General features: G+C 48.1%; 1 protein-coding gene across 8 annotated transcripts in view; it reads left to right on the forward strand.

Moving 5' to 3' along the window:
- The window catches only part of sema5ba (sema domain, seven thrombospondin repeats (type 1 and type 1-like), transmembrane domain (TM) and short cytoplasmic domain, (semaphorin) 5Ba), a 94,674-nt gene that overhangs the window by 10,686 nt on the left and 65,505 nt on the right, over window positions 1–18,483 (forward strand). For 6 of the 8 annotated variants that reach the window (XM_029136917.3, XM_055505220.1, XM_055505221.1 and 3 more), the window contains exon 2: window positions 9,268–9,331. The exons of 1 other annotated variant lie outside the window; for it this stretch is intronic. The gene's annotated coding sequence lies outside the window, so the exon portion shown is untranslated. Of the gene's footprint in view, window positions 1–1,979; window positions 2,126–9,267; window positions 9,332–18,483 lie in introns of those variants that run through there. One more of the 8 variants, XM_029136916.3, reaches the window with a different exon arrangement.

Genomic DNA, 18,483 nt, shown 5'->3' on the forward strand with positions numbered 1-18,483 from the left:
GGGAGGCATGAGACTTTATTTACCTCATTTAGCGCCGCCGCTGTGGTTTGGGCTGTTGAACTATGATGAACGCTGGCGGGCGAACGCTAGCGCCGCGTCAGTCACCGCGGGGTCAGACCGGGTGTTGTGCACATGTGCGTCTCTCATTTACTGCTGCGCCGTTGCCTCGGCTCCACTGAGTCACGACGTCATCTTCACGCGCTGAGGAGCGTCCAAGTTGCAGCTGTTGGTGTGATGTGGAGATCCTTCCACTGCAGTTGTGCTCGACAGTCATAAATATACTATTGTCTGCACACCTCCTATTAAATTTATGATTGATTCCATTAATTTCTCACAGCCGCTGCTGTGAATAATAAGTGTAATAATGGGTCCAGGATACTACTCTGTGTGACCGTATAGTTCGTGTGTCGGCCCCCGACTGTTGTTTGTGCAATTCTAAATCCATTAATCTGCTGTTGTAACACTCTCCTGATTCAGGCTTTAGGGATTTTGTCCCATTTACCAGCTGAGGCTGTGACCAGCTCCAGCCATGATGTGGGCTGATGCGGTCCGACTTGTATTATTGTGTATAATTGGATGGCGTACGTTGAAAAGGCGTCCACGCGCGCGGCGGGGGATGTTTCCCACTCATAAACCCCTCCGACGGTCCCACCCTGCCTCCGCAGCAGGTCCCCGCTGGCACGGCGCCCAGACGCCCTCGGCCATTTACCACCAGCGCTGATGGCGGCCGTGTCCACGCGCCTCGGACTCCGCTGATTACGCGCTGCCATTCTTCACTGCGGCGTAAATGACAGAGGGCCACTTGTGTTCTGCAGGCGGAGGGGTAAACAAGGCATAAAACACGGGGCTGGTGGGGACAGTCGATTTGTGGCGCTTAGACGGTGTTAAACATCAGGTGTCCTTTCTCAGTTTTAATGTCTTTTTTCTCCGTGTGTCTTTTTTTCCTCGTACCGATTTGTTTTTCCACTAAAGGGCAACCTGCAGGCAATCCAATGAGTGTTTTTCTAGCGGCTGCGCGTTTCTGTTGTGAGGCAGCCAGTTTTGTGAAGCGCTGAAAACGGTAATGATCTTCGGTGGGTGCGTTCGGACTCAGACCTGCGGGAGAAAGTCGTAACTTTGAGCTCTGTCTTGTAATTTCCTCGAGGCGGTGCCGCCCGGCAGGAGCTGCCAGCGCAGGTGACACCTATTATGTCTGAGCGTTTTGTTTGTACAGGCACGTGTGATGTTCTATTAGGTTTCCAGCCAAACGGCCCAGCTGCTGAGGTAAAGCAATGTCGAAACACGCTCAAATAGAAAAGGCATCAATAGCGAGCTGCATAATGGTTTCATTTATGGAATAACCACTTAAATGTTCCACGACTTGGAGAATGACTCTAGAAACACAGCAAAGGTGCTTGAAACCAGAGGTTGGTGCTCTGCGATGGCGCCGGCAGCTGAATCTCTGACACTGAACATCATCTACCTGTAAATGATCACATTTAAGCCTTTTAAACATGCAGATTTATAATTGAAGTGCCGTATTTTTTAGAATATGCCCTGTTTTATTGTGATCTTGCTGATGACCCACTGCAGGATTCAGTCTCGACTGTAAATCACGCTTCCTGGCAGTCCGCATTTAACGACAGCAGAAGTTGACTCCTGACAGAAACATTCAGTGACGGTGAAACTCGAGGGGGCAGGTAGAAGTTGTAAGTGCTGTAATTTTGGATCAGTATTAAAACATAACGGCGACACTGTGATGACTGCGGCTGGCGAGCTGCGCCGCGCAGCAGAGTGACCTCGCCGCCGTAAACGACCTGGCCTGGCTCCAGCGCCGTGGCCCTGGCTCCGCTGCCAGCAGCCATTTGACAGCAGGCGAGGACGGGACCTCGGCTCCTGTGTGTGTGTGTGTGTGTGTGTGTGTGTGTGTGTGTGTGTGTGTGTGTGTGTGTGTGTGTGTGCGTGTGCGTGCGTGTGCGTGCGTGTGCGTGCGTGTGTGACGCTCCCTGTGATCTAGCGGCGCCTCCAGGGACGCAGACAGCTGCCTGGCCGGGAACGGCCACCTCCAGCCGTCTTCCTCCTCCTCCCGACTCCAACCGGGCTTTGTCTTCCCTCTCTGCCTTTGCCAGAGCCACACGCGCTACAGGTAGGCAATATCAAAGCCTACTGTGAACCCAAGGTTGGGAGAGAGAAAACCTAAGATGTGCAAAACTAACAGCGGAAGCCGAGCAGCTTGGCTCCCGATAAAAGCTTTACCTTCCACTCAATCACACTGAGTAGACTGATGTAAAACTCTCGCCGTGCAGCTCATCGCCTGATTGATGCTGCAGCCGTGAACCTTGTTTGAGTTTTTTTACGTTCAAACAATAAATCGCTGCTTTTTATTTGATCTCCTGCTGACTGAGTCAAACTCCATTTCAGGTTTACTGTTTTTCCTATAAATGATTCATAACCGGTCATTAATAGAGGTGCGTCTAGCGGAGCACATCACCCTCCTCCACACTTTGAGCCTCACTCCTCTGGTGCTTTGCACTTCATTGGCTTCTTTTTCAGATTCTCCATCACTCTTTATCAGCTTCTTACTTACAGCTTATCAAGTTGACTCAAGCTTTTTATTGCTATTCCCTATAATCACAAAATTGCTTTATGATTTGTACGGCGTCTCTTCTCTCCCTTGACATTCTCAGTTCAAATGTGGGGTTATCTTTCTATCAACCGCCGTATCTGCTGTAATGTCATGGGTAAATGCTTAGACAGCAGCTAGCAATGTGTTCCTACTGATTAAAACAAGGGCCATACATTATAATTTCAACGTTTTTAGTATAGGACTTCACTCTCTTCTATCTTTAGAGCATCTAACAACGACAAATTGTCATCTGTCAAATGGCAGTAGGTGAAGCTGTTGGTTTGTTGCTGTGCTGATGATTGCGTCTACATTTAAATTAAGGTTTTCAGGTGCGACCTGAGTTTGGGCCTCTATCGGTTCAAGGACTTTGTTTTCAAACGGGCTCCTTGGTTCCGAGGTGTGAAGCAGAATAAAGGCCCATTAGGTTTGGAGGCAGCGTTGGCTCATTCATGCCAGACTGAACCTCTGCGAGCTTTGATGTGCTGCTTTGAGACGCTGACAGAAGAGGGAAGCGTGAATCGCAGCGCTGATTGGCTCGCGGAGTTACGCACGGATATGCTCTTGCTTCGCTTGGCTGATGAAAACTCAACTAATTATGTACCGCCTGCAAACTGCCTCATATTGACTCGCTCAGGCTCTGCAGAGGACAACACAGGTTTATTTAAGCAAGCTAATTAGGCTGCTTTTGCTTAAACGATTCCTCTGGTCGACTATCAGATGCAGAGCGCACGCTGAGGCGGCGCAGCATCCTTCCTTTTACCCCCAGGCCTTTCTCTCCTTGCACCTAAATTAATAGCTTCCTTTCCTGTGTCACACATAATTTGAACCTGTCTCCTTGTTCTGTTATTCAGTCTTAATTGCTAACTACTTCCATTTCAAGAGTTGCTCAGCAAACGGTGCATATGACAGATGAGACGGTAAACACCACATTACTTAATCAAACGCTCAGATCTCCGTGCTGCCGCTCACCAAGGCGAGATCTCTTCATTGTCGTCCCGGGAGGAGAGTTGGGGAGAAGACGGGAGGCTTGGTTACAAGCCACTTCCTCTTCTTTGGGTGCGTCCTCACACCACAGTGATGAATGGGGTTTTCGTTCCTACACTTTAGAAGATGGATTGGGAGCCTGATTCACTGTTAAATGATCTAATTTGTACTGTCTCCTGCCCCTCATCCTGTCATACCTTCAGTTTATCTCTGTCTTTTATTCTCCCCTGTTTACAGTGCAGCCTCCTTATCATCAGAAGTTGCTTTGTGATTCCTGACATTTCTCATTTTTGGATCTTTCTCGTGATGCTCTTTTCATTCCTCGCTTGATGTCTCCCTCTCTCTCTCACTCACTTTTTTTGGATGTTGCAGCCTCTGTCCCAGGTGAAAGTCCCGCTGATTAAAACCAGATGTAGCCTGCGCTCCTGTGTTCACCTGACCAAGCCCGGCTCAGGAAGATGAATCACCCCCAGCCCTTTGCTATCAGTTCACTCTCTTTCCTGATCCATCGCTCTCTCTGCTGGGCGTCGACTCCGACCGAAATGAACCTCAGAATGATTGTGTGTCGCGTTATGAGACAGTATGTGGTCACCTTTTGTTTTTCTTTCTGGAGCTTGGGGTTCAGGTGTGCCTCCGTCCACAGCAGCCACTTCTGGGCAAAGTTTGGAGGTAGAAATTGGTGTCGTCTGGAATGTTTCCCAGGAGGCTTTAAGTGAGAGAATATTTTTATCTCATAGTAAAGTCATGAATGTGAACCTGACGAGCTGTTTTCATGGACAGATGCTGCTGTGAATCCGCTGCTGGAGTGAGCTTATCTTGGCTGTTGAAGTAGCATTAAACTAGGACCAACTTGTGTTTTTAGGCTTAGACAGTGTTTGTGGTTAAAAGGAGACTTTAAGTTCCAACAAATGCCATGTTAATTTCTAAACAACAGCCGTAGCAGCAGCTTTAGGCAGTGTCTCTTTCCTGTTTCAACACGACTGTGCCCTAAAACTCAGACTCTGGTCTCTGCTGATCCCTCACCTCATCCTGTGCCTACAGGATGAACTGAAACACTGATAGTCAGTAGTCGAGCTCATTTGTGCTGCTGTGTCTGAATGGAGCCTCATCCCTGCAGCCAGGTTCCAAAATCAGCTGGAAGTACATCCCAGAATTGGAGCAGTGGTTTCCAGCTCCAACTTCCTGGTGGGAGGTTTGCTTCTCACTGTATTTGAAGCAAGCAGTGCTGATTCTTAGGTTCTGACCACCCCACGTTTGCTGGCTTCCTGCTGTGGTTACTTGTAATACTCCATTTGTTGTCATGTGGTCTGTGCTGCAGGCTGGAAACTGTGTTAGCTTAATGCACATAATACATTAGGCTAATGGGAACGTTTCACTCAATTTTCTAGCCGCAATTTACATAGTGGAGGGTAAAAGGCGCATGAGCAGCTGGAAAAGCCACTGATTGCCGTGATGCAGCTGATTCGCTCTGTGCTGGAGCTCGCTCGGTGCAGCCGTACGTTTCCATGTACTTCTCCCAGAAGGTGCGTTCTCTGGATTTGCGCGGTGCTGCAATGCGCCCTTCCTCTCGTCCCTCCTGTTGCCTCCTCCTCATCGCCCACTCCTTTCTTTCCTCCCGGCTCTGGGTGATACTTACTGCCGCTCTCTGCCGCCCCACTCATTTCTTCCCCGATGGCATCTGACAAACAGGGAATAGATGGAGACTTCTCCTTTTCCCTCCTCCCTCTCGCTTTGCCGCCGCCCTTTGGCCTAATGAATAATTCCTTGCTCCCGTCCTTCTGTTACTTATCCTCACGGCCCCACATCCCTCAGAGCCCGGCGATTGTTGGAGTAAATATGCACGTGAACGGCAGGTGCAAACGGTCTCCTCCTCCTCTGAATGCCACATACAGTTCTCCCTCCGAAGGGAGAAACAACCACTTCACGACTGCGTGAAAGAAGCTGTTCTGCCTTTCTGTGTTTCTGAGCGCAGCTGTTCTCCACCCACCAAGTCGGGGGATTTAGCCGAATGGAACCACTGTGCATGTTTTAATGATGCAGCTACTGTCAGTTGTTCTATGTTGAGAAGGGAAGTAGAAGAAAAGTGAGATCAAGCATTCTGGGCTAATGAGGGATGATCACATCGGTGTCTGGCACCGAGATTCTCACAGTCTCCGGCTTTAGGTCACTGCTCATGTCACGGGTTCACTACTCCTTCCTTCCTCGGAGCACTGCTGATACAGACGACTGCAGACTGCAGATGTTCTGAACCAGTTGTCTAACCATCACAATCTGGACCTGGTTACGGTCGCTCCAATTCAAGGTTGCTCATTCGTCCAGCTTCTAATACATCTACTTTAAGATTTAATCACACACAGGTGCAGTAGAGTGATGCATCTATTTCAGTTCAGTGAAAATAAAAGATGATGTTGTAATTATTTTAGTGCCAAACACTCAGTGAGCCGTGCAACAGGCTCTATCATTCGAACACACCGGTGCGTCACATTGGTGCTTGGCAGGACTTTTGGCTGGTTGGTTCACAGGTTGGCTGCGTGGATCAATATTCATCTGGATGAGCATAATGTTGGTCTAAAGCTGCTGCAGACAGTCCCCCCCACTGTGCAGTTCCCTCTGCATCAACACAGCAAACTGTAGCAGACACATGTATGTAATCATTCATATATGTAGCATGTACTCTGTAAGTAGTGCCCTGTGCTCCTGTCAGTGACCAGCAGCCCCGAAGTCGCTAAGACTCTTTTAGGAAGACGCTATCACACAGCGAACGTCATCCCTGGGAATACGTGCTCTTAATGAAAATGCACATGGCTGCAGAAGCCAGAGTGGCATCGGGCGAATGGATGCTTCCAGACCATCATGTAATAGGCAACAAAATTAAAACAGTATTTATTTAATGCTTGTGTAACGTAGTTAGCGCTCCATCATTTATTTGAGCCCAAACGTTACCGACGCTTCCATTCCCTGCTGTTCCTTAAACTCAGCCCTTGTTTCTAGCTGTAACCTTTAGAAATTTGTCACCACTCTCTCATTAAGACAAGTGACCTTTCCGTTAACTCGAAGAGGCGGTCTCTGAGAACGGGAGCTCGAGGTCGGAGGTCGCGCCGTATATAAACAGGTGTCAAGTGCTATGATGGAAAGCCAAGGACACATGAAACTCCTGTGGAATCCAGCCAGGCGGGGACGCAGGAGGACGGAGCAGAATAACAAGGGTAATGGATGACTTTGCCCGTCAACGTGATGCCGTGGTTTCAGGTTGTGCAAGTTAAACCGACTGTGAGAGCTGATCTTTTCTGAGTGAGCGTATTCTTGTGTGTCACAGCAGCCGGTAGCTTCTGTCTGAGATCAGTGTTAGAGCCAATGTCTCACTGCCTGTCTGCTCCTTACGACCTTTAAAGTCCGGCTGACTCTCTGCTCGATATACTGCATATATAACATATAATGTTCCAGGGCCTCGGGGACAAAATGCTGTTTCTGCTGCACTCGCCCCAGACTCAGCTCACTGGTTTCTCTAAAAGGCAATATTTGAAAGAAACCTTTTGTTGTTTGCTCGTCGGCAATACTTCTCAACATCTGGATGAATGAAATATTCAGTCTGCATTCAGGATTTGTCCTGGGGCTGTGAATGGTTGCATTCAGATTCAGTTTATGTGGTAGAATCTTTGTCTTATGCTTGGAGTAGTTTAAGGGAAGGTCATCGGTTTATGTTTGATAGCACTATCTGAACAGCTGGACTTGGCTTGAGGCTACGCCGGCCCTTGGTGTTGGTCCGTAAGTGACAGCATGTCCTGCAAACGGTGCTGGAGATCATTTTGAAATCGTCATTGTGCGAGTTTTCCGGCAGAGCTGCTGTTTACTCTGCTGAATGTGATTGGGCCGAGGAGCTGCACAGCTGAGCAGAGAGCGCCCAGTGTGCCGTTCCCCTGCCACCCACCACGGCAAAATGTGCCGTGTTGCTAAATTTGAAACAAATCTAAATAATTAGAAGTTAGAAGCCGTTTATTTTATGCTCTGTGCTTCGGCTAATTATAACTAAAAATAGAGATTGTATCAGAAAAGCACTAACAGCTCAGTTCTGTTGCGTTGGAGTCGGAGTCTGAGACTTTTCTGTAACTCAGTCTTTCTCAGTCCTAAACACACTTATGCAGTATTACTAGTTACTCCACAGATCACTGATGGACGCTTCTGTCCTCGATGGAGTGAACCGCTCGCTGTGTTTGACTTCATGAAGAGGTTTGTTTAGCGGCAGCGCCCTGCTCCAGTCTGATGTGAGCCGAGAGCTGCAGGCAGTAATTCGCCCCTAATTGGACCCGTTTCCCCACCGCCTCCGAGACACGGCGTTACACTACACACGCGTTCCGTCTGGGCGCGCGCGTGTGCGTGATGAACTCCACCAGTCGCGCCGTTGTGAACTCCCGCTGTTCCCTAACTCGCCTCTCCTCCCGCTCCCCGCAAGGCTTTATTAAACTGTCTGATTCGGTTACCGGTAACTGGAGTTTAATTAGGAGCATTAGATTTTCCCTGCTGGAGCCGACGGCGCCTGTCGCTGGCCGCTTCCCGCGGTCGGACGGAGGTGAGGGAGGCCGTTGTGACGCTCAGCGCTTCATGTCTCTGCTCGTCTCCTCCTGGACCCGTCGTCCCCAAACCACACGTCTCCCACTGTCACAGTCTTTGCAGAGCGTCTTCCTGCTCGTCTGACGCCGCAGGTTTGCTGCGTGTGGGTCACAGACTAAGCAGTTTATAGGGAATTCTTCCTCCTCACTTATTGTAGGGAATGAAGCTTGATCTCACGCTGACATTGAAGATTATGGGGAGTGTTTTGTTTGAGCGGTCACTTCCCGCTGCTCAGTCCTAAATTCTCAGCTTAGCTCCATAGAAAATCCCCTTAACCGCATTTGACTACCTGTCATCGTGGCTGCTGAGGGTCTTAGCTCTGGGCGGGAGAGTCTGCGCCGAAGTTGAGGTGGATCATTAATTAATTCCTAGCAAGTTATTATTTTTAAGTTACAAAGATTAAGAAAGCAGCTAATATGAATTCTGGTGGTTCAAATAAAAGTACAGATTTTTGTAATAATTCAGGTGTTTTCCTCTTTATTATCTTTGCTCTTGTCTGCAGTTGTGAGGGGAAACGTCGTCCACATCGCGGCGGTTGATGGCGTGTCTCGGCTGCTCCTTCCGGTTGCCGTAGTAACCGTCCGGGGCTATTTGTTCCAATTTGCTCTGTGGCGTTGAGATCAAAAAGCTGGGCGCCCAAAGTGCTCTCTGCATATTAGCGGCCGCGTTTGATTGGACGCCGTCGGGCCTCCGTTGGCTTCATTCACCCCCGTACTGTTAATTTAGACTGGAACACATTTGGAGTGTGTTTGCGGTACGGTGCGAGCCAGCTTACATTATATGGGGTTTAAAGTTAATGGGTTTGAACTGCAGTGAACTTTGTGGTTTGTTATTGTGGGCTCAGGCCTGCGCTTAATGTAAAGGCATCTCGCAGGTCCCTCTTTTTACTGCCAACCCCGTGAAGTCTCCCTTTAAATGCCATTCCCGCTCCGCCTCCTCCGCTCCATTGAAAAGTTGGCGGTTTGTTTACGAGAGCGCCAGCACTTCTTTGTGGCTCTGCACCGGGCTCATGAGAAGGAGGCGAGCAGCTCGTGAAAGACTCACCCATCCCCCTCTCTCCCTTCCTCCAGGATCGGTTTGAAAAGGACAGACGGCAGTCTCAGCCCCGTCCCCACACCCAGTGATGCTTAGCTGGTGAGTACTTTCATCTTCTCCCATTAGAACTTTTCCTGACACTTTTGCTTCATTTCTGCATCTTTACCTGATTTATTTTTTTTTTTCTCTGCTCAGTTTTGCTTACAATCACCAAGCGTCTCTCTCCCCCTCCCCGTCTGGACGTCCCCACAGTGGGGATTTGTTCTCTCAGTATTATTCTCCCCCTTTTCCCTAAGTCTCTGTGACCTCCGTAGTAAAAGTGAGACCGCTTTTTTTGGGGTAAAAGCCTTTCATTCTCACTGAGCGAAGTGATTTGAAAGCGAGCAGTGGAGACGGAAGCGAGGGGGGATAAACAGGGGAGGTGGGGGCTCCTACAGGCTCCTAATGGACTGGTTTTACCTTTCTCCCTCTCTCTCCTCTCACTCTCTGACAGCGTGTTCGGATTTACGCTGCAGTAGCCCGTCACCGATTAGCCACAACGTTAAAACCACCTGGTTGTGGTGGTCATCATGACTTCCATGTGATTTACTGCCCTACAGCGTGTGCTGACACCTGTTGATCAGGTCCTGCATCCATCAGCATTAGTGTCTTTAGTGATGATATGCCTCACTGTCTGAGACTCGTTACTTGGCCTTGTTTCTTGCTACTTCAGGCACTTTGAGTTTACGACTGTAGAGCTGCCAGGAAATGAGGGGAGATACTGAGAGATAAGACGCATGCAGCGTTCGCCTTCAAGTCAGACCACTAAACAACCAGGTTGCCTTTACAGCACCTGGTCTTCCCGAGGGGGGGGGGGTAGTACCCAGCAGTGCTTAGTTCCCAGGATCAGAGGATGTGGGATGTAGTGAGCATCTGAAGCAGAACGCCCCATCGTTCCTTTCTCTTTCGCCTGAAAAGTAGCCAGGCTTCTTTCCAGACATGAGTAAAATTTCCTGCAACAATAAAAAACCTGCTAGAAGAGGATTTATCCTCCTGAGACAAGAAGCGCTCAGAACAGAAACTAAAGTGGAAGCTGTCGTTGATGGCAGACTCAGAGTGGCCTCTCAACGCCGTGATCTTGTTACTGAGCGCCTGTAAATTTAAATTATTGGAAACAAATATTTATATATCAACCTAAAGTACAAACGCAGCACAAAGGTTGTTTATTAACTGCATAATTTACATCAAGGAGTCTTTAATTCGTTCTGCTGAAGAGGATATTGGACATAATCAGAAATTCTGCATCACAATTTTCTGTCCTCAGGTTTAAACACAAATCCAGGTAACAGAACAAGCTGTAACACTGAAAAACAAACCAACCATCCTTGAACTGTGGAGGTTTTGTGTTTTGTAATTGGTTAGTGTGACACATCCTACCGCTGTCGGCAGCATCGGTGCTGGTCTGGTTTTCACAGTAGCTGTGATCTTTGAATTAATCCTTTATGTAGATTCTCAGATCGCGTATCTTCCCTCGGGCATAATTAGAGATGATGTGATTACACGTAGACGTGAAAACACGATGCCTGAGGCGGCGTTGTTTAAAACAGAGCTCCATAATCAAATGTCATCAATCCTGTTAATACCATTGATTTATCCGCTGCAAGGACCGTCATCAGACCTGTTTTGATTTGAAGAGCGCTCTCGCTCCAGTCTCACCTACTTCTCACTAGATCCCTGAAGGCCAGCCTGCCTCCCTTTCACTGCGCTCAGATCAGTTTGTGGCCCAAATACAGCGTCATTCTCTAATATGTGTCATTGGAGCAGAGCGTGCGCTGCCTCTCCAGCCGCGTCGTGTTTGTCCTGCTTCTCTCCGTCTCATCGGGGACGACACGAGCAGGTCCGGTTGTGCTGGCGTCGCCTCTCCTCCAGTCCCACTGCTGTTTGCTGATATTTAGTTCAGGACGACAATAAGCCGGAAGAAAACAAGCTCCATTCAAGCCAATAGGAGCGAGAAGGGGTGGACTGAGAGGGAGAAAGAGACCTGGAAAAAACGGGGGACGGGGAACTCATCCCTGGATGGCGATTCTCTTTAAAGCTCTCTGTTTGTGGCCCCTAGGGCCGAATTAAGGGAGCGTCATTATCCCTGGCAAATTACCACGCTGCCTTTGTGGTCCAGCCACGGTGCATTAGGGTGCCTTAAAACGTGGCCGAGCCGTGCCCATTCAGCTCACAAAGAGAGGGGCCGCTGGCAGATCCTTGGCCTGGCTCACAGAGGACACATTCACGCCGCGCCGAGGGGGGCGGGTGGCCACGGTGACGGTGATGGAGAGGCTCCCCTGCGATGAGTAAGGAGCGCCGGAGCCGAGGCCGATGCGGCGCGGCCTCGGCGCTGATGTCACCGCCTGGCTCCGTTTCCAGTTTAATCAGCCGTGGAAGTCCTGGACGCGATGCGGAGGCTGGTGAAACCTTCCTGTGCCAGTTCTGTCAGACCTGCATGCATTTATTCATTACCCATACCAGCATCGGAATTCACTCTTCCCTCGGACTAATTGCTAATTAGCTGCTGTATGTAGCGACGAGCCATCGGATCACTGCAAATTAGAGCAGTTTTCTTCCAGTAAAATTCTATTTTCCCTCATCTTCCTCATTGAACTGTCTAAGATTGTGCAGGTGTGTATGGTGTGGTCTCACTGGAATAACAGAAGGCTGGTGCTGTATGTAACCCACAAACGTTAACTAGAACAGCTGAGAGGCGCCTCGTCTCTTTTTCTTGCAGCTTTAAATCTAAAAACCTCCACGAATTTGCGTTTCGAAACGTTTCCCTATAAAAACTCCTGTTGCATAGATGGAAAACTAGGCTTTAAATGTCATAGAACGAAACTTTGTGTTTGCTCTGCTCTCCGAGGCCCCTCCATCCTTCTCGCTGCTTAATTTTCTATTTCTGTCCCGCTAATTAGCTGTTTCATAACATCGTCTTGCTTTAAGACTTGAAGTAATGAGCAGGTCCTCAGTCCAGAACTTGCTTGAGCCGTTAAATGCTTTAATGTTGCGGCGAGTGGATGAGCCGTGCTGTCTTTTATCCCTCTACCGCTGAGAGCTTGAATCCTCGAAGCTGATCTGGGAATGAGTCTGTGGGAACGGAGGCGGCCGCCGTGCGCCGGTTATGGATGCCGTCCACTACGCTGAGTTTTCATTTTCAGCATCAGCAGGTAGCTCAGACTTGATATAAAGTGATCACAGTTGATCCTCTGGGTCTGAATCAAGTCTTTGCCAAACGGCCCTGAATTCAGAAATTTAGAGTGCAGCGTGAGCTCTAATATAAAAGTCTTGAAAGGGAAACGAGCGCAGGGCTGGGGGCACTGTGAAACCGGTAGTGTGTGAAATGTTTGTTTTTGGCTCTTTGCCTTTATCATCTAATCAACTACAAGCTTCAACTCTGGCGATTGATGTCTCCGTCATTTAATTTTTCTTTCCACGATAGGTGGGGGATTTCATTACTCTCCAACATTGTTTCCTGGTTTTATGAACTCCATCCCTCTGCAGCAGTAGATGGAGCACAGGAGGGAGGCTTTTGTCCGGGGGCCGTGGTGAAAGCCCTGAGCCCGTAAATCCTGCGTTGATCTTTGGATCATTAAGCCGCGAGCCCTGAGTCCTTTGGTTTTTTTATCAGCAGGCTTGGATCCCAGGCCATAATGGAGGCTAACTGGCTAATGATTAGCTGTCCGCCGCTGCCTGTGTGAATGAGAAGATGCAATAAGACATCTAGCCTCAAATGTTTTCTATCGTCGTCCGCCTTCACGCCTTCATATCTCTTTAACTCTTATGGGCCTGAACGGTTGTAAAGCTGCTGATGTGATGAAATCACAATTGGCCGTGAAGCGCTTTGCACGCCCGTGAATTGGAGGGAGCACATTTGCTCCTTCCGATGCTGCTGCCTGGGTTCCTGGAGAGGACGGTGACGGGCTCGTGTGGAGCTGAAGCCTGAGAGGCTGTGTTTTGGATAATGACCACCTTGTCTTCCTCCCATCAAAAATCCTTGATTACCTGGAGCAGTGCAGGCGTGTGAACGGGATGCACGATGGACTGCTAGCTGGAAAATGACTGTGATCGCGGCACCTCTCCAGTTAGAAAGTTGATTTTTCAATTACCTACTTTTGAAGAGAGAATGTTGGGCAACTTATGTGCGTAAGGATGAGGCTGGGTTAAAACGGTGCCCGGTCCGCTGCAGGTTTCTTCTGTTAAAGGGAGTTTTCACAGCGTGTTCAGATGATCTTCTATGTGATTCTCCAAAGCTGTGTTTCGTATTCTGCATAATAAAAGTCCCTTTAGACGCCTTCAGTAGTGATTTAGCGTTAAATAAATAAACTCGTTTATTTATTTTAGTCGCTGTGATGGAGAGTGAACGTTCCCTCAAGCTGAGCAGAAGTTCGTTTTGCTCAAACGGGGCACATTTTTTTGGCTTTGGCATTTCTTACTGTTTTGTCACATTTGTGAAGATGTTTTCACAATTTGCCCATGTTTCATTTATTCTCTGTCCTACTCCCTTTTGCCAAACCAGAGGATAATTGCTCAATTAAGGCAGTTGTTACACTTTTCACAAACGGTGTGCATTGAATAAAGCAAATAAGCATCCTGGATGGTTTTGGGCTGCATTAATAGAACTGATGGGAGTCTGGCGTTCACCGCCTGCTTCACACGGACACTGCGCTGCTTTTCTGGAGAGAAAAGATTACTCAGCACAGCTTTACATGACTCTTTTGTTTCATAGATATTATTTATCAGGAAATAAGGGGTTCCTACACACGTCCTGCACCTTTGACCATCTGACCACAGCTGTGGGCTCCACAACTCAAGAGCTTCTGTGTTCTGTTTAGTCACAGTCACAACAATGGCCATTCATGTGCATGAAGTCAAACTCAATGAGATAACTGTCAAAATAAATCACTTCCTGTATCAAGAAGGAAACTGGACCTGCCTCAAAGAATACAACATGGCACAATCTACCCATTCCTTTTGACGTCTTTCATTCTTGGAGAACAATAGGTTTGATTAACCCCTGTGGGAACGCTCATTACCCATTTCCATTACAAAAGTGTTTGGAGGACACTTGGATTTGAAAAGCGCAAATAAAATAATATAGATCAAAGGAATATATTGATGCCCGTGATAATGGAGAAATGACTGTGACTGCCAGTCTGGGCCAGATGTGTGTCGTGCATTCGTCATGTCAGATACATGGTTTTGATCACGGCGAATGCTTTGTGTCCCGTCTGAGGATCTGGAGAAGACGTGCGTTTTGATGGCTGCAGAAGAAGATCTGAATGTTAGGTTTATGGATTTATTTACTGCTGCCCAGTGATATGAAATCTGCGGCTTCACATCGTCACTGCAACAGTTTATTCATGCATTTGTCTTTTAGCATTTCCACACTAAAACAAAAAAGATTTTTCAAGGAACACTGTGGAAATGGTTTAATCAATTTTTAATTCTATTGAATTATTTAACAGATCAGTTTAGTCTTTGACGAACATCAGTGGATGTTGTTTATTTTCTGAAACTTTTTCATTGTGCACGAGTAAGTTTCCATCGTGAGTTGTATGACCCACCGAGGGTCAACTAGTGGGAGTCATTAACCAGAGAACGAGCAGTGAGGTCGGTTTATCTCAGGGTACTCTCTCCTCCAAAGCGTGAGGGATGAGGATCACGCTGTCCCCTCTCCTGTTATGCAGAGTTAACAAAGGAAGCTTCACTCCAACAGATCAGACAGGAGCCGCCTGAACTGAAGACGAGGCTCCAGTGCAGGAGAAACCACCTCATACGCCTCAAATGAGGCCCTTCATTATTTAGAGGTCTGGGCCCGAGCACAGCCTCCTACACAACATTAGGGAGCAGCACTGACACAGACTCTCCTATTAGTCCTGCCTGTATTAAGCACTAATGTGTAGATTGGTAAAATAGACACATGTGAATGTATCAAACTAAACCGGTGTCCTCACTTAGTCAGTGATTAGATCTGGTAATTAGATCTAAGCTGAAGCTGAGGTTTCATGTTGCTCCCCAGAGGATACAGTATGTGCGATGCTTCAGTCCTGGCACATTATAAAACCCGTCCCCACACACACTTTGATGAAGACGTCCACGCTGCAGCCTCCAATTTGCAGCTCGGCTTGATCAAAGCGTTCATTTACACAACTAATGAGAAAATGATCCAAAATTAAGGAATCGCTTGCTTGTTGTTTCTCATCAAGGAAGCGAAGAAGCTGCGTTTGGTTTTTCCTTTGGCTGTGGGCGATTCTATGGCAGCGACGGCGCCGCGGCCCCTCGGCTCCCGTTTGGGATGCGAACGAACAATGCAGCCAGTGATCAGGCTTGTTTTCATTTCAAAACCAAATTTCCTGGCATAACTCCTGGGTCACGCATCAAGACGACCCTAACGAGAAACTGTGTTGTGAGACCACACAGCAATTAAAGGGAATACACCATGTTTTTTTCCTAATTACATCACAGTGGATTTAATTATAGCTGGATGTTTTGCAAGGCAACGATATTCTGAATAGCGTCAGGCTCGACTTTTGTTTGTGACAGGAAGCCAACCCCCTGCTCGGTAATCACAGTTTGCTCCAGTGCCAAATGTCCCTTTGCAGCTTTTTATCAGCGTCAGATTCTGAAGAGAAGACAAATAATTTCCATCTAATGATCCTTCAGTTTATGCTGCTGAACCTGATGATGAGGAGGTTTAAATAAATGATGTATGTGAGGAGGCTTTCCTCCGTGAAAGTGAATGCATCGTGCTCCTGTAGTGCTCCTGCAACGCTTCATCCCTTATTTTCCCGTCTTCCTGCTTTAGTCTTGTAGAGAACAGCAGGATGTGAACAGAAGGAAGCTGGAGGAATGGATTTGGCTTTTTGTGCTTCCTTTTCGTAAACATCTGACCGCCTCATCTCCGAGTGAGTGAGTGAGTGAGTGAGTGAGTGAGTGAGTGAGTGAGTGAGTGAGTGAGTGAGTGAGTTTTCTTTTGCTGTATGTAATGACTTAAGGGTTTCTGAGTTGCTGTCAGCTTAGATACCTGATATTGATACAGTGCCTAATGTATGAGGTGTCACCAGTCCGTTGTGATAATTAGACTAGTTTTCCTCCTTCAAATCTGCAGGCACTCATCGAGACATTTGTGTAACAGTGGTTGTCTGCAGGACTGTTCACTACAAACCCAGATCTGAGAACAATCTGACTAATTAATTTCCTGCCGTGTGTTGACTGTGTTGTTGTATTTTTAGCTGCCTCGCAGTCATGAGAAGAATTTTAACAGGAACAAGATGCGTGTCTGTGTCGCTTATCAAATTCAGGCCAACGACATGTCATAAATATTCTTAGCCGGTGATTGGGTTCACAGGCGATCACGAAAACATGGTATCACCTCACCTACAGATGAAGTGTATGTAAAATACAAAGCCTGTTCCTTCAGTAAATGCTCAACAACAGAAAGATTTCACATTTGCATTTATTAAAAGTAAAAAATAATGAGCGGTGCTACTGGTTTGCGTTGTGGTGGAGCTGTGGGTGTTTATGACTGATGCTTATTATATCTCATGTTGGACCAATTAACGAGAAGGTGCTTGGTGTTTGGACAGGTGCCTCTGACCTGTTGCATGCGGTGAAACGGCCGAGCGGAGCCCAGAGCCGCTCTGAGGAGACTTGTTAAGGAGCAGTGGTGTGCGTTTGTACCGTTTCCTCTCAGACATCCACACTCGGCTGCAGACGGCCCACTCAGTGTCACAGCGCCTTTATATTTGTCTTTCCATGAGTCCTGTCTGCGTCTCTGAGTGTATGATTGCAGTCTTTTGAAATCAATTGTTTTTCAAGCTTGCTGTTGAACCGTCAACGACAAAATTAATGCCTCCACTGAAGTTGCTCAACTTTGTGTCTGTGCGTGTGTGTGTGTGTGTGTGTGTGTGTCAGTGTGTGTGTGTGTGTCTGTGTGTGCGTGTGTCAGTGTGTGTGTGTGTGTGTGTGTCAGTGTGTGCGTGTGTGCGTGTGTGTGTGTGTGTCTGTGTGTGCGTGTGTGTAGTTGGCCGGCAAGCTTTTATTAAAGTTTTGTCACCAACAGCCAGTCCCCAAGTAGCACAATAGCGGGGAGTGATGAATGTCCACAGTTAAAATCCAATAAGATGGATTTGGTGGGAACGGCGGCGTCTGCTCGCTCGCTCGCCCGCACGTCTCGTCTCTCTCCTCTGACCGTCTCACAGCCTCTCGGTCCGTCACCGACGCCCGGGCGCTCGTCCGCCAGCAGGGTTCCAAATCAGTGGTTCTGTTGGCGGCAGATCGATGGCCTCTAATCAACAGGCGGAGACACACTGCTGGTGGTTAATGAGATGCCTCCTACCTGGGCCCAAGTCTGGAGCGCATTCACGGGAGCGGCCGGCGTTTCCACGGCGACGGGCCCCTCGGCCGTGTGCCGCGGTCGTCTCCGTTAGGTCCAACCAGCCGTTTGGGCTCCGTGCGGCATGAATGCGTTCCGGCTGCACCTTGTTGCGTTTACACCAGCGCTGCAGTGGATTCCAGAGTCGCTGCCCGGCAGTGACGGATAGCTGTGCTGACACGACACACACTAAAAGTTTATTGTGTTTAACCTTTAACCGGCAGGACTGACCCGGCCGCTCGGGGCCCGGGGTCAGAACTGAGGGATGAAGCGTGAATCAGACACCTGACTTCACACGTGGGCCAATGACAGAAGCAAAGGCAGCGTGTGTTGAGCTGCTGGTGACAATACCTGCTGATGAATCTCCACCTCGCAGGAGGAGCTGAATGATTGTCTTTGATGTCGTGAGCACGCTCATAAATAACTTCAGTGTTGCTGCACACGCCGTCACCTGCTCTGGCATTGATCTGAAATAACTAGTGTTTGTGAGATTCCTTCAGAAACTAGAGCCGTGCGGTGCCTGCAGCCACGTTTGTCTTTAAATTCACATTAACATCAATAATAATCCATTACAAGCGTCTCTGTAATCAATTTTAATTTATTTCATAATTTCTGTGTTATGATTTCTAAAACCCTGTTTGTTTTCCAGGATCTCAGCACAGTGAGTGTGTATTTGGTGCATGTAAACATACAGTGCACAGTTTCTACATCATTTACTCTGTGCACACATCGCCACCGAACGCAGTCTGAGGCGAGAAGCAAAAGTGATGTCAGGAACACGAGTGTCTGTTCATTTGTGTCGTCTCACTAATTAATTCTTCCAGGCACCGTAATTTAAATGCAAATGTTGGCGCGT

Source organism: Betta splendens, chromosome 21 (assembly GCF_900634795.4).
Source record: "Betta splendens chromosome 21, fBetSpl5.4, whole genome shotgun sequence".
Taxonomy (NCBI): Eukaryota; Metazoa; Chordata; class Actinopteri; order Anabantiformes; family Osphronemidae; genus Betta; species Betta splendens.